Source organism: Aethalodelphis obliquidens, unplaced genomic scaffold, assembly GCF_003676395.1.
Source record: "Aethalodelphis obliquidens isolate GAN/ISIS:26980383/991018 unplaced genomic scaffold, ASM367639v1 scaffold12, whole genome shotgun sequence".
Taxonomy (NCBI): Eukaryota; Metazoa; Chordata; class Mammalia; order Artiodactyla; family Delphinidae; genus Aethalodelphis; species Aethalodelphis obliquidens.
Window position 1 is genome coordinate 35,388,586 of NW_020837956.1, and position 14,793 is coordinate 35,403,378.

At 43.1% G+C, this 14,793-nt stretch overlaps 1 pseudogene; it reads left to right on the forward strand.

Annotated features, from left to right (window-relative positions):
- Positions 1–11,640: 11,640 nt before the first annotated feature.
- Positions 11,641–12,449, forward strand: LOC113624204 (FMR1 autosomal homolog 1 pseudogene; annotated as a pseudogene).
- The last annotated feature ends 2,344 nt before the right edge of the window (positions 12,450–14,793 follow it).

Consider the following 14,793-nt stretch of genomic DNA (forward strand, 5'->3'; position numbering starts at 1 on the left):
AGCTGAGATCACCAGGGATCAGGCAGGGCTGCAGATGACGGGTGAGACGAAGTGGGAACCTAACCCGGTCATGCCCATGCTTTCCACAAGGTCAAGTCCACCAGCAGGTCAGCGTGCCCCAGGCCGATCCAGAACACCGGGTGTTACCACCCCTGCCTGGAAGAGGAAGCGGCCCAGCTGCCCAGCAGCAGCAAAACTCCGGAGAAGCTCAGCCTCCCATCCAGAGTCCCCGGGCCCTGACTCTCACTCCCCCACAGCTGCCATCAAGTCCTGACCCCCAGGGTCCCTCAGCTGAAATGTCCTTGTGGATGGCCTGACTATAATTAGCTACACGAGCAACTCAAATTTATTGTACAAACCGCAGGCGCTTATGTGGCCCAGTATATCTGCCTTGATAAGAAAAAGGCAAATATATCAGTTCTTAAAATCTTAGAAGAAATCAATGCAAATGCAACTCGATGGAGGAGAAAGAGCTTTTTCAACAAACGGTGGTGGAACAATTGGATACCCGTAGGCAAAGAAATGAATCTTAACCTAAACCTTTGCACCTTATACAAAAATCAACTCAAAATGGATCACAGACTTACATGTAAAACAAAACTATAAAACTTCTAGGAAAAAAAAAAAAACAACCAAGAAGAGTCAAAAATCTTCAGGATCTAGGGCTAGGCAAAACGTTTTTAGATTTGACACCAAAAGCACAATCCTTAAAAATTGATAAGTTGACACACTGGATTTCACCAAAATTCAAGTTTTGCTCTGCAAAAGACCCTGTTAAGAAAAGAAAAGACAAACTACAGAATGGAAGAAGATATTTGCGAACCACATATCCAACAAAAGACTAGCACCTGTAATACTTTTTTAACTCTTAAACTCAACAGTTGAAAAAACTCCGATTAGAAAATGGGCAAGAGACATAAAAGAGACATTTTGCCAAAGAGGATAAACAGAAAGCACGTAAGTCATGAAAAGATGTTCAGCTTCATTAGCCCAATAGGAAAATACAAATTAAACCCACCATGAGATATCACTATACATCCATCAGAATGTCTAAAAGAGAAAATAGTGACAATACCAAATGTTGTCAAGAATGCAGAGAAACCGGATCTTCATGAATTGCTGGTAGGAGTGTAAAATGGTACAGATACTCTGGAAAACTGTTTTGCAGGTTCTTATAAAATTAGACGTTCAACTACCATAAGACCCAGCCATTGCACTCCTGGATATTTATACTATAGGAATTAAAACTTATGTTTACACAAAACCCTGTACACAAATGTCAACACCAGCTTTATTCATAATAGTCAAAAACCAGAAACAATTTTGATATTCTTCAACAGGTTAATGGTTACACTGTGGCCCAGCCACAGCTTGGAATACAGCTCAACAATAAAAAGGAATAAGTTATTTTTTTGAATTTATTTTATTCAAGAATGGTTAATTTACAATGTTAATTTCTGCTGTACAGCAAAGTGATTTAGTTATACATATATATACATTCTTTTTCATATTCTTTTCCGTTATGGTTTATCACAGGATATTGAATATAGTTCCCTGTGTTATATAGTAGGACACCTTGTTTATCCATTCTATATATAATAATTTGCATCAACTAATCCCAAACTCCCAGTCCATCCCTCCCCCACCCCCCCTTCCCCTTGGCAATCACAAGTCTGTTCTCTATGTCTGTGAGTCTGTTTCATAGATTCATTTGTGTCATATTTTAGATTCCACATATAAGTAATATCACATGGTATCTGTCTTTCTCTTTCTGACTTACTTCACTTAGTATGATAATCTATAGGTCCATCCATGCATGTTGATGCAAATGGCATTATTTCATGCTTTTTTATGGCTGAGTAGTATTCCATTGTATATAAGTACCACATCTTCTTTATCCATTCATCTGCTGACGGGCATTTACGTTGTTCCCATGTTTTGGCTAATGTGAATAGTGCTGCTGTGAACATGGAGGCACATGTATCTTTTTGAATTGTAGCTTTGTCCAGGTATATGCCCAGAAGTGGGATTGCTGGCTCACACGGCAGCTCTATTTTTAGCTTTTCTGAGGACCCTCCATACTGTTTTCCATAGTGATTGCACCAATTTAAAAGAAATGAATTATTAATACTCAAAAGAACTTAGATGAATCTCCAGGGAATTATGCTGGGGCGGGGTGTGGGGAGGGACAATCTCAGGAGATCACATTCTATATAATTCTCTTTATGTAACATCCTTGAATCCACAAAATTATAGAACTAGAGGACAGAGCAGTGATTGCCAGGGGGCAGGGATAGGGGATGGCAGGAGTGAAAGGGAAGCAGCCATGTCTCCGAGAAAGCAGCATGAGGGATGGTTGTGGTGATGGAACAATTCTGTATCTTGACTGTATCAGTGCTGTGATATCGTACTATAGAGTTTCAAGATGTTACCCTTGGGAGAAACTGAGTAGAAGGCACATGAGAGCTCTGTATTATTTCTTACAACTGCATGTGAATCTATAAATACCTCAAAATTAAAATGTTAATTAAAAATAAATAATATCTCTCAGCATTTTTCAAAAGATAGTCTTGCTAGCAAGTTGCCATAACACTGCTACCTGAGCAGGAGGAAAAGCTCTTGTCCAGACCGCCTGCTTTGTTCGTAAGACATTCGAGTGCGGCCACAGGCTGGAGGAGACGCACTGCTGCTTCTTACCATTGTCTCCACGTGAGAAATCTCTCTGGGAATTTGCAGGCTTTATCCAGTGTTAATGGGGATTAGAAGGGCACGTCCAAGGGCCCCGTCTGATTCTATTCATTTTCACCCGTGTAAATGGACCCAAATCCGTGTAAAATCCCAACAAGGCACTTTTGTGCCCTACCACGATGATCCAATCGTTTAAAGAAGACCCCATTGGCGACCCAAATCCCAGTCTGAGAGTTAAGAGCAGCGCAGTGGCCAGGGCTGGGTCTCAACAGAGCAAAGAGCAGGAGGTTGAGAAACCGGATTCCTGACAACGGTCGCAGCGGTAATTCCACCACAGGAGGAGTGAAAGGAGAGGGAAGCAGCACCCGGCATAAGGACAGACAGAGCTCTGCAGTCAGACACCAGGAGGCTTGAAATCCAGCTGGTTTTCCTCACCTGTAAAATGGGAGGTGAGGAAAACATCACAAGTCTCCTGCTCAAGTTAGATGAGAGGGTACACAGAGCACCTAACACAGGCTCACGGAGGTGCTCACAGAGGCCCGTGCCCTTCCTGCCTCCACTTGTCCAAAGTCCACAGCAGCAAAAATGCTGCTTACTCGAGAAAAAGCCCCTTACCCCAAGATTCAGGAGGCTTAGAGCCCAGGCTCCGGGCCCAGACTGCCTGTGTCCATGTTGTGTCTCTGCCACCTCTTGGCGTGTGGCCTTGGACAAGCTCCTTAACGTCTCTGTGCCTCGGCTCCGCATCTGTAAAACGAGGGTGCCGATGACAGCACCCACCTCATAAGGCTGTTGTGAGGACTGAGTTACACTGTGAAATGCTTGGAAAAGTGCATGACCACAATTTTTTTAATGTGTCCTTTCAGGTAATATTCTGGTTAGAAGAAATAAGAAAATATCCTTTTTGGCCGAGCCGCATGGCTGGTAGGATCTTAGTTCCCCATCAGGAATTGAACCCGGGCCCTCGGCAGTGAAAGCGCCAAGTCCTAAGCACTGCACCGCCAGGGAACTCCCAGGACCATTTCTTTAGTGTGTGAAAAACATTTATGCGGTATGATGAAAGTATTAGGTTAAACCATTCGAAATGGCCATTATACTATTTCGATCTACAAAAATAGCAATCTCCTATGGTTCTTCCCAGCAGGTAAACCTCTGGGCATCAGTTTACACAGCTGTAGAATGTGTATCACAGACTCTACATCCTGAGGCTGTGCTGAGGCTCAGGGATGATGTAAAATGCTGGCACGACGTAGGAGCTTCACAAACCACAGCAGCCAGTTGTGCAAAACTACCAACTGCTTCCCAGTTACGACGCTCAAAGAACACCACTCACAGGCAGCAGCGCTAAAGAAAAATAAGTGAGATGAGCAGATGATGGTACAGGCCCAGTTCCCCATGCAAGTGGAGCCGTGTCACATGGGGGGAGCCTAGAGGTCACAGGATGACCCGGCATCATCACCGTAGGAACTGAGCAAGAGGTGTGGACAGCGGTGGGAAGTGAGCACCGCTGTGTTAAGACCCAGAGACAGGATGTGGGTGATAATATCATCATCATCATCACGATGACGAGGAAGGGGAAGAAGTGGTGGAAGATGGGGAGGAGTAGTAATAGTAGCAGGAGAAGGAGGGGGAGGGGAAGGCGTTGGGGCTCTTTCTATGTAGAAGGCAATATTCTAACACCTGACATGTAACACGCTGAATTCTTGCCACTGCTCTACTAGGTGTTTATTATCACTGACCCCATTTTATAGATGAAGAAACAGACCTAGAGAAGATTAGGTCACTTGCCCAAGTATAGCCGAGTTCACATGTGACCCTGGGTCTGCATGACTCCAGATACCAGCTCTTAAGTATACTCTCATTAGCTTAACCACTCAGGTCACTGCCATGTAAACAGATGCAGGATCATCATCATCTAAAGGCAAGTCTGACTAAGGAAGCTGTGTCAGGATGGACTCCAGCTTTCTAGACCAAAAAGCCCTTCCAATGACCGCTTGCCAGGGCAGTGATAGAGCAGCTCCACAGAGCAGTGCTTCTTACCCTGAAGCATGCATAAGACTCCCTTGGAGGGCTTTTGAAATGCAGATTCATCAAAGATTCTAATTCATAAGGTCTGGGTGGGACCCAAGAATCCTGAAGGTATCTTACAACGCTAAAGTCTTCGCAGTCTGTGTGGTAAGAAGTCGGGGGAAGTGGCTTGGTGTTGGGGTGCCCTCAGACCACACCCCACACACATACACAAGCCCATCTCATCAGCCTGGCTCTGTCCAGGCCTCACTCCCACTTTGGAGTCAGATAAAAATGGATTTTCCACCACTTGCTGCCCATGTAACCTTGAGCAAGTCCATTGGCTTTTCCACACCTTCATGTCCTCATGTCTACAATGGGTCCAACCCTCCACCTCACTGAGTAAGGATGAGTGATATGGCCCATGTAAGATAACCGAGCTTAGGTCAAGGTCTACCTGCTCCTTTCTCCTCTCATCTGCTGTCAATCAGATTCACTTCCTCTCTGTCCACAAACACACCAGCCCAAATACTACTTTTTCTAAACTTGTATCATGTCTGTAGCCATTAGTAAGGATAGCAGCAATACTTCATATGTCTATAGTTTACAAACTACCCCTTGAAGGCAAGGTCCGCACTGCCCCTGGGTGTCCCTTGCCACGCCTAATGCAATACGATGTACAATGACACAGTGAGCATTTAATATGGATTTATTGATCGAGCACACTGACTGAATTTGCTCTCAAACTAACATTTTGGGAAGACAATTTAAACTTCAGAGATGTGAGCTCACAGTAGTTCCGGTTTTCTGTTCAACCAAGAATCTCTCTCCTCTACTTGCGTCTAAGAGATGCTGCGAACAGCCATGAATGAACAGAAGAAAGATTGTAATTAGAAGATGAAGGTAAAATCACGCCAGCATCCTGGATGCAGTCAGGCAAAGGGATCTCTCTTAGAGCTACAGAAATCATAATGCCTAATTCTCTAGACAAAACCAACCAATCTCTTAGCAAAAGAGAGGGCCAAATGAAGATTTTCTTTTAGGCTAACACCCCATAAAAGCCTGTGAAAAAGTGCAGGTTCTCGGAAAGAAACAGGGAAGATGATAGAAAGGATAAAGGCAGAATGTTTATCCTGAGATATGGCTGTTACTCTGACCAGCCCTGGGGTCAGGGCTAAGAGAAGGGAGACTGAATGACAGACAAATGAAAAGTACAAGTAGAAATTAACTTGAAACAGATGACAGTTTGGACAGGTGACAGAATGGACAGAGACTCTTTGCGTGGGGCTGAGATTTGGCTTCACAGTTGTATAGCTTTGTGGTCAGACAGATGTGCATTCAAATCCTGGTACAGCATCTCACCTCTACGTGACCTGGATCAAGTTCCTGAACTTCTCTGGACTTTGGTTTTCCCACATATAAAATGGAAATGATAAGAGCTACACCTCATAGGTGCTATCAGTCCAACTCAGAATCTGGCCAGAACAGCCATGAAATGTTAGTTCCCATTGCCTTTACTCCACTTAAAATCATAAGAGAGGAGGAACTGGGTTTTACTTCCATGTACCTAACTAAATAACTGCAAAGTTATATTCCTATCACAACTGAAAAAATTTACACTACTAACATGAAAACTCTGTGAAACTCTTACAATGTGAAAATACAACCAAACTCAGTGGAGCCCATAATGAAGGTCACTAACTTTGCAGGACCCTGTTATTTAAATGTCTTCGCGTAGTTAAATGGTATTTAATTTTTAAATCTTACTAGATGCGCCAGAATTAGCTACTCAAAGCTGTTCCCAGGTTTCCTCTTTGGGCTTCCATTTTCTTATTTCTAACCCCTGACTCACAGGCTCACCCTTGGGCGGCAAAACTGAAAAAGCAATGCAATAGAATGGCCACCTGCAGAATCACCTTCAGAGTGAATGTGGGTGAAGAGAAAGGCACAGACATGCACACAGATCATCCCTCACTACCTAGGAGATAGAGTTTGAGGATCAGGTCCCACTTTTGCGATTGACCAGTTCTGTGACAGCTTCTCAATCTAAAACATGGGAATGATGGATTCCAAAGAGCAAGGAAGCCCTAGTAAATCCAAGGTCCAGATGGGTCTCGTGATATATTACTCCTAAATTGAGTCACATTCAAGTCTAGCAGAAGACAAGAATGTCAGCAGGAAGCAGAGGCACAGGAAATGAACAGAATCCTTTGTCAAGCCAGAAGCAGAGAGGGCCAAACGGAATCCTTTGTAAAGCGTGGTCTATACGTGTGCCTTCAACATCAAAATAAACCAGGACATTTAAGAAATGTGTGAATAATGGTGGTAGATCTTATTAGCATGGCAGAGAATTCATCTGATGGCTCAAATCCAGAAGAACTTGCCCTCTGAAGGACTTAGCAATTTTTGTGTGCTGTTTCCAGTCCAGAACTGTCTACCAACAACCCACAAACACCTACAGGTGAGTACCCTGTCATGTGTTGCCCTGGGGCTGCACGGGGGTATACACACTCAGTCTCCCTGCCAGGTACAAAAAGGATTACCGACAATAATGGTGTCACCTATGTGTGCTCCAGCCTCACACACTTCAGAAGAAGAGTCTCGTTCCTCCTCTAAACCCCCCAAACCAGTGCTGGGAGCCCCTGTGTGCTCTTGCAAACCAACCCTAAAACTGCAGGCTCCAAAACTGAGAATGCTCACCTAAGGGGGCACTCTTTGGAGTGTGCCATAGACTGAAGACTTGTGTCCCCCCAAAATTCGTATGTTGAAGCCCTAACTCCCAGTGTGTTGTAAGTGAGGTCATAAGGGTGGGGCCCTGATCAACAGAGTTAATGTCCTTATTAGAAGAGACAGTAGAGGGCCCCATCTCTCTTTCTCTCTCTCTCTCTCTCTCTCTCTCTCTCTCTCTCTCTCTCTCCCCCTCTCTCCACACTCCTGTGGGAGGAGGTGAGGAATGGCCATGTGAGGACACAGCAAGAATGTGGCCACCTGCAAGCCACGAAGAGAGCTTTTCACCAGAAACCAAATCAACCAGAAACTTGATCTTGAATTTCTAGCCTCCAGAACTGTGAGAAATAAATTTCTGCTGCTTAAGCTGCTTGGTCTATGGTATTTTGTTATGACAGCCCAAGCTAATACAGGGCAGTGCAAGAAGGCAATACTGGATCTTTCTTATTATGCATCTTACTTTAAAAATCATAAATACTTTAAGCCTTGGTAATGGATCGACCCTGGCACTCCCCACCCCCAATGCATGTGTCACATAGGGTAGGAAAGGTATCATGAGGAAAGAGTGGGCATCTCACAGCTCAGAGGGGTTAGCAGGAATGCCCACACCTGTCTGCTTGGTCTCCATGGATTGTAACATATTACAGCTTATATATGGCCAGATTGTGATCTTAGATAATAGAATCTTTACCACATTTTCTATGAAAATGAAAATCACTTACAGCACAGAGGTTCACTGCCGATCTTACCACTAGAATGTAAGTTCCAGGAGGGCAGGAATTGCCTGATTTGCTCACTGCTGTATCTCCCGCACTTAGACAAGTACTTGGCACATGGTACATACTCAATAGATAGGTATGTATTAAATAAATGATGCTAAAACTCGTGTTACCTTTACAGACCATGATGTCTGCAGATGTTTAAATTTTGGAAACAACTTTCTAACCTCGTTTTTAATTTTTACAAATGAAGGTGTCAATGAGCTTTTATTTTGTTAAAATACAAAATTTCAAAATTTACCAATAAGCTCATGTCAGGGAACAGATATTTAGGCGATTCTCAAAAATACTTTTTACATGGTAGATGCCCAAGGATTGCGGTGGCTCTAATAATTATTATTATTTGTCTAACTCTTATGCCTGAAAGCACTGGAATGCAAGGTAGTTACCAACCAATGAAATAGTTGTATTAGCACGAGCTCCTTGTTTTACTCTTTTCTTGTATTGCCTTCCATACTTCTCCCCAGAGGCCAAGTTATTGCTAAGCACATAATAGATACTTTTATGTGACAAATATAAAACTAACTGAACTTTTGGCTCAAATTCTCCTACACTGTAGTCAAGACCTCAAAATAGAACCCTTAATTGTTCTCTAATTGTTTCTACCAGTATTAGGCTTGGCTCTGTCCAGAGTTCTGTAAGTTCCCTAAAGAACAAAGCTCATTCATTCCTCAAATATTTACTGAACACATACTATTGACCAGCCATTGTCCTGGGTGCCCGGGCAGGACGGTGAGCAAAGCAGACTTGACCCTTCACAGCACTTACCATGTGCCACGGGGGAGATAAGACATCAAACAAATAAATATGTAATGACAAATGTGGTGTGTCCCATGAAGTGGTTCTCGACCTTTTCTTTTTTTTGTTTTTAATGAAAATTGCCTACATATACTTCAGTTCAGAAACATTTTATCTAATCATTTCTTTCCCAAATCTTTTTGAGTCAAGAACTGTAACTATCCATCAGAGTTCCTGATCAACAAAAGATCTCACAGTCACTCCACCATTGGTCTCATTCTGCACAAAGGGAAGAAGCTGACATTGTACTGACTTATCGAACTCGATGATGGGTGAATGCACAATTTCCAGTAGGGTTTCCTTTTCTTTTTATTTATTTTTTGGCTGTGTCGGGTCTTATTTGTGGCATGCGGGATCTTCATTGCAGCGTGAGGGCTTCTCTCTAGCTGTGGCGTGTGGGTTTTCTCTCTCTAGTTGTGGCACGCAGGCTCCAGGGCGCACGGGCTCTACAGTTTGCAGCGCGTGAGCTCAGTACTTGTGGCATGCGGGCTTAGTTGCCCTGCCACACATAGGATCTTAGTTCCCTGACCAGGGATCGAACCGTTGTCCCCTGAATTGTAAGGCAGATTCTTTACCACTGGACCACCAGGGAAGTCCCCTGTTCGTTTTTTTTTTTTTTAAGAGCTTATAGACCTCTTGTATACTTTCACAGATTAGTGGTTCTCAAGCTTGACTGTTCATCAGAATCACCTGGAGGGCTTATTAAACCACAAATTATTGGCAAATCTACCCCTTCCCAGAGCTTCTGAGTAGGGCTGGGTATGGGGCCTGAGAATCTGCATTTTGTGCAAGTTCCCTGGTGCTGCCGAAGCTGCTGGCCCAGCAACGACAATTTGAGAACTACCACACTAGACTACAAGGCAGACCTGAGCTGGAACAAAGTACAAGTTGGAAGGAAGCTCATGGATTACCTAGGCCCAGCTCCTCAGGTGACAGATAGGTGAGCCAGAGAGCCAACCTTCTCAAGGTCAAAGCAGAACGAGGTAGGCAGGTCACTGGCATGTCTGTTACACAGCTTCCCAGCAAGCCCACCTTCCTGAAAACATGCCCTTTTCGGTGGATTCGGAGGTAAACTCATCATCAAAAATCCAAGGGTATGAAATGCTGTAATGTCTTGGATTTACTTCAGGGTAATCCAGGAGGGTTGCAGGGCGGGGAGGGAGGAGGAAGAAGAGGCAAAATTGATCAAGTGTTCACAGTTGTTGAACTGGATGAGATCACACAGAAGCTCAGCATATGATCTTTCCACTTTTGTAGACGTTTGAAGTTTTCCACTATGAAAGGGTAATGGGAGTCAGTTGGATCAAGATTTGTCATTGCACATCTCTGAGAGGACCTGGGTTCCCACACAGCCCCTGAAATATACTCCCCCATCCCTCCCCCCACCCCCCCCCCCCGCCCGCCCCCCCCTCCCCCCACACGACCCCCTCCCCATCCCCCCACCCCCCCGCCCCGGCCCACCAAAGGAATATTTTGAACATCTGTGACATGCCAAGTCTTGGCTGGCCACTAGAGGGAGTCAAACAAAATTAAGGCACAAATTGCTGTCCTCAAGAAGCCCATAATTTGGTGGTGTAAAGAAAATGCAAATTATTGTGTTACAGAGACAAATAAATGGCATAAAAGATAATGAAGAAGGGGCTACGAGACTGAGAGGGCTAAGGCAAGGCTGCATCTTTTCCCACTGTATATCCTTGAAGTAAAACTTTTTGTGCCGTTTTCTAAGGGTGGTCAAGTTTCAGAAATGTGTATTACCATCAACCAGTGATGTTTTATCAAAGTGAAAAGAACATCAAAAGCACAAATAAAAGAAAAAGGCCAAGAGTCTGCTAGGGTAATAGTTAAATTATAATTTATCCACACAAGAGAACACAAAATTGTAATTTAAAATGACAATATCGCTTTGCGGGTCCAACACGGCGGAGGTGACGGCGGAGGTGACGGTGGAGATTCTCGGCTCCAACGGGGCTTTTGACAAGGGACTTATCAAAGATGTTCATGAAGACTCCCTCACAGTTGTTGGTTTTTTTTTTAAGACGTTGGGGGTAGGAGTTTATTAATTATTTTTTTGCTGTGTTGGGTCTTCGTTTCCGTGCGAGGCCTTTCTCTAGTTGCGGCGAGCGGGGGCCACTCTTCATCGCAGTGCGTGGGCCTCTCACTATCGCGGCCTCTCTTGCTGCGGAGCACAGGCTCCAGACGCGCAGGCTCAGTAGTTGTGGCTCACGGGCCTAGTTGCCCCGCGGCATGTGGGATCCTCCCGGACCAGGACTCGAACCCGTGTCCCCTGCATTAGCGGGCAGATTCTCAACCACTGCGCCACCAGGGAAGCCCTCACAGTTGTTTTTGAGAACAACTGGCAACCGGAACGCCAGGTTCCATTTAATGAAGTTAGATTACCACAACCACCTGATATAAAAAAAAGAAATTATTGAGGTTTCCCTGGTGGCGCAGTGGTTGAGAGTCCGCCTGCCGATGCAGGGGACACGGGTTTGTGCCCCGGTCTGGGAAGATCCCACATGCCGCGGAGCGGCTGGGCCCGTGAGCCACGGCCGCTGAGCCTGCGTGTCCGGAGCCTGTGCTCCGCAGGGGGAGAGACCACAAAAGTGAGAGGCCCGCGTACCACAAAAATATAATAAATAAATAAATTAGTGAAGGAGATGAAGCACAGGTGTATTCAAGAGCAAATGATCAAGAACCATGCGGATGGTGGCTGGCTAAACTTCGAATGATGAAAGGAGGATTTTATGTCATTCAATATGCTGCTTGTGATGCCACTTACAATGAAATGGTCCCATTGGAATGACTTCGGCCTGTCAATCAAAATAAAACTGTCAAAAAAAATACCTTCTTTAAATGCACAGTGGATGTTCCTGAGGATGTGAGAGAGACGTGCGCTAGTGAAAATGCACATAAAGATTTTAAGAAAGCAGCAGGAGCAGGCAGAATTTTTTACCATCCAGAAACCACACAGCTAATGATACCGTCTGCCAGTGAAGCAATCGTGAAGAGGGTAAACATTCTGAGTGACGTGCATTTGCGAAGCATTCGTACGAAGTTGATGCTTATGTCCAGAAATGAAGAGGCCACTAAGCATTTAGAATGCACAAAACAACTTGCAGCAGCTTTTCATGCGGAATTTGTTGTGAGAGGACATTGGATGGGCCTGCCAACAGGAACACACGGCAGTAACATACAGCAAGCTAGAAAGGTTCCTGGAGTTACAGCTATTGAGCTAGATGAAGATACTGGAACATTTAAATCTACGGAGAGAGTGCTGATGCTGTAAAAAGGGCTAGAGGTTTTTTGGAATTTGTGGAAGATTTTATTCAGGTTCCTAGGAATCTTGTTGCAGCGTCAAGGATGGAGTTGCTCCTTAAGCTTCACTGTGCTAACATGAAGGTTGCTTTTATGTGCTGCTGCTACGGCTGCCCAGAGAAGACATACATCATGTGACTTCCCAGTCCTACTCCTCTGCGTTTTTCTTTTTACCTGTTCAGTTGCTGCTGCTTTTAAATTTAGGGTTACTGGGCAAGGAGGTTTGAAAATCCTCTAATAGTGTCTGCTGTATTGACCGGCTTATTGTTGCCATTGTTCCCTTATTTATTCCCCTCCCCCCTTATTTATTCTTCACTGGGAACTGTTCTCTCAAGCATGCAATAGAAGAAACTTACATTTTAACCTCTTGCAACCAAAATTAATTTATTGTGGAAATAGATTGCTGATACAGTATAAAATTTTAATTAACTGAGGATTTGGACTTAACAAATAAGATGTTGCTGTTAACTTAGGATACATCTATTCCATATAGCAATAGTTACCTGAACATCTACTTCTGTTACCAGGTAACACGACCCAGTATTGCTTTGTTACTTTATGGGCGTATGTTAGCTTTATAGCAAGTGAGTTCCTAAGGGGAAGAGCATCTTCATGTCCTCCTTTTACTTTCTCCTCTAATTACTGGACACTCAACAACTGCTATTTGACAGACTCACAAGTTAAGTGTGGACAAGGTAAATAATTTGAACTTTATGTCATTTTACAGTAGTTCATATCTAGGAAGACAGCAAACCATATACATGTTGTATGTAGTTGTACAGTTCTGCAGTACTTTAAAAACTTACAGGTGTAAAATGTAATACTTGTTAAATGTCAACTTTTTATTTCAGTGAAGAGAATATTCATTTTAAAAGAATCTTCAAGTCACAGGTGTCTTTTGAACAAATAGGAACTTGAAAATAAAAGCCAAATTGATGACTTTGTTAGTTGTTTGAATAATAATATACGTAACATGTCATAAATGTAAACAAATTGATGCGATTAATGCCAAAATAAAAGTTTTCTTTTTGCCTTCAAAAAAAAAAACAAAATAATAAGTATATTCATAATACAACTTTTATATTTAAAAGATACAAAATGACATATATTTTATATATATATAATTTTGGCCAATGTTTAGAAGCATATAGAACTTAATTTTAAGACCAGAACATGCCAAAGTATTAACAGTAATTATATCTGGATCATAGATTTCCAGTTTTCCTTCTTTTTTTTTTTTAACTCTTCTGCAGGTTTTTAAGTTTTATGTCACAGATATAACTTCTACAACAGTCTTCCTCATTCTGTGTTTTTGTTTTTAAGGGCAATGAGCTTTAAAGTACTATAATTTATCTGTATATTCAGAAACTGAACCAAAAAGACAAGCGTGCCCATTAAGCAGTGTACAAACTGCAGAGATTAACTAGAATCCTTTGAAGGGATTAGAGGTCTACGGACCCTCTGCAATGGCCAGATCAGAGCTCCATGAGCTGCCCTCGGCCAGCCCCAATGGTCAGTTACTCCCACAAAAGCCCTAGAGGCTTCCTAGGGGAAACAGAACAGAACCGCTGAAGCATGCTGGACAGGGAAGTGTCGATTATTAAAAGCAAGCTCCCTTTACCCACTTAATGCGTGAAGGGTCTATATCACAGCCTTTGTTTAAATGTCCTGGTTCCGCTCATTTCTGAGCACTGTGCTTGGGCATGGCACGGGGTGCAGGGGGTCTGCCTCTCTAAGTTATAGTCTATCTTCTTTTCATTCTGAATGAATGAACCTTTTATTAGCTCTCCTTTGAGATTGCCTCTGAACACTCTGGAATCACTAAGTAATTCAAATGTTGAATCCACAAACTAGACGCGATTTTCTTAAAATGGGGTTTTCTGATGTCAAATAAAACGGTAGTAGCAGCATGAACATCTGTAATGCCATAGTTCAGTCACTTGCTTACTAAATGAACCAACTTTATACTAAGCATAGAAACCTTTAGACAGGCTCTACATTATAAACTCTCCTATTAAAAATGACAAGACAAAACTACAGATATTAAAGTGTAGCTTCAAATTACCCACCCACTGAAAGATTACACGTATTGGTGCAAGTGGCTACTTTCACGGATTAAAAACATCTTAAACCACAAATAAGCCATTTGTTAATCAATAACAAGAAAGGCTAGGATGGAATTTCAACTTCAACCTGAACTTACTTCTTATTCTTTAAAGAATACTTGTTCCAGAAAACACTAATTCTAAAAGATACACACACCCAATGTTCATAGCAGCATTAGTTACAATAGCCAAGACATGGAAGCAGCCTAAGTGTCCATCCACAGATGAACAGATAAAGAAGATGTGGTGTACACACACACACACACACACACACACACAATGGAGTACTACTCATCCGTAAAAAAGAATGAAATTTTGCCATTTGCAGTAACATGGATGGACTTGGAGGGTGTTATGCTAAGTGAAATAAGTCAGAC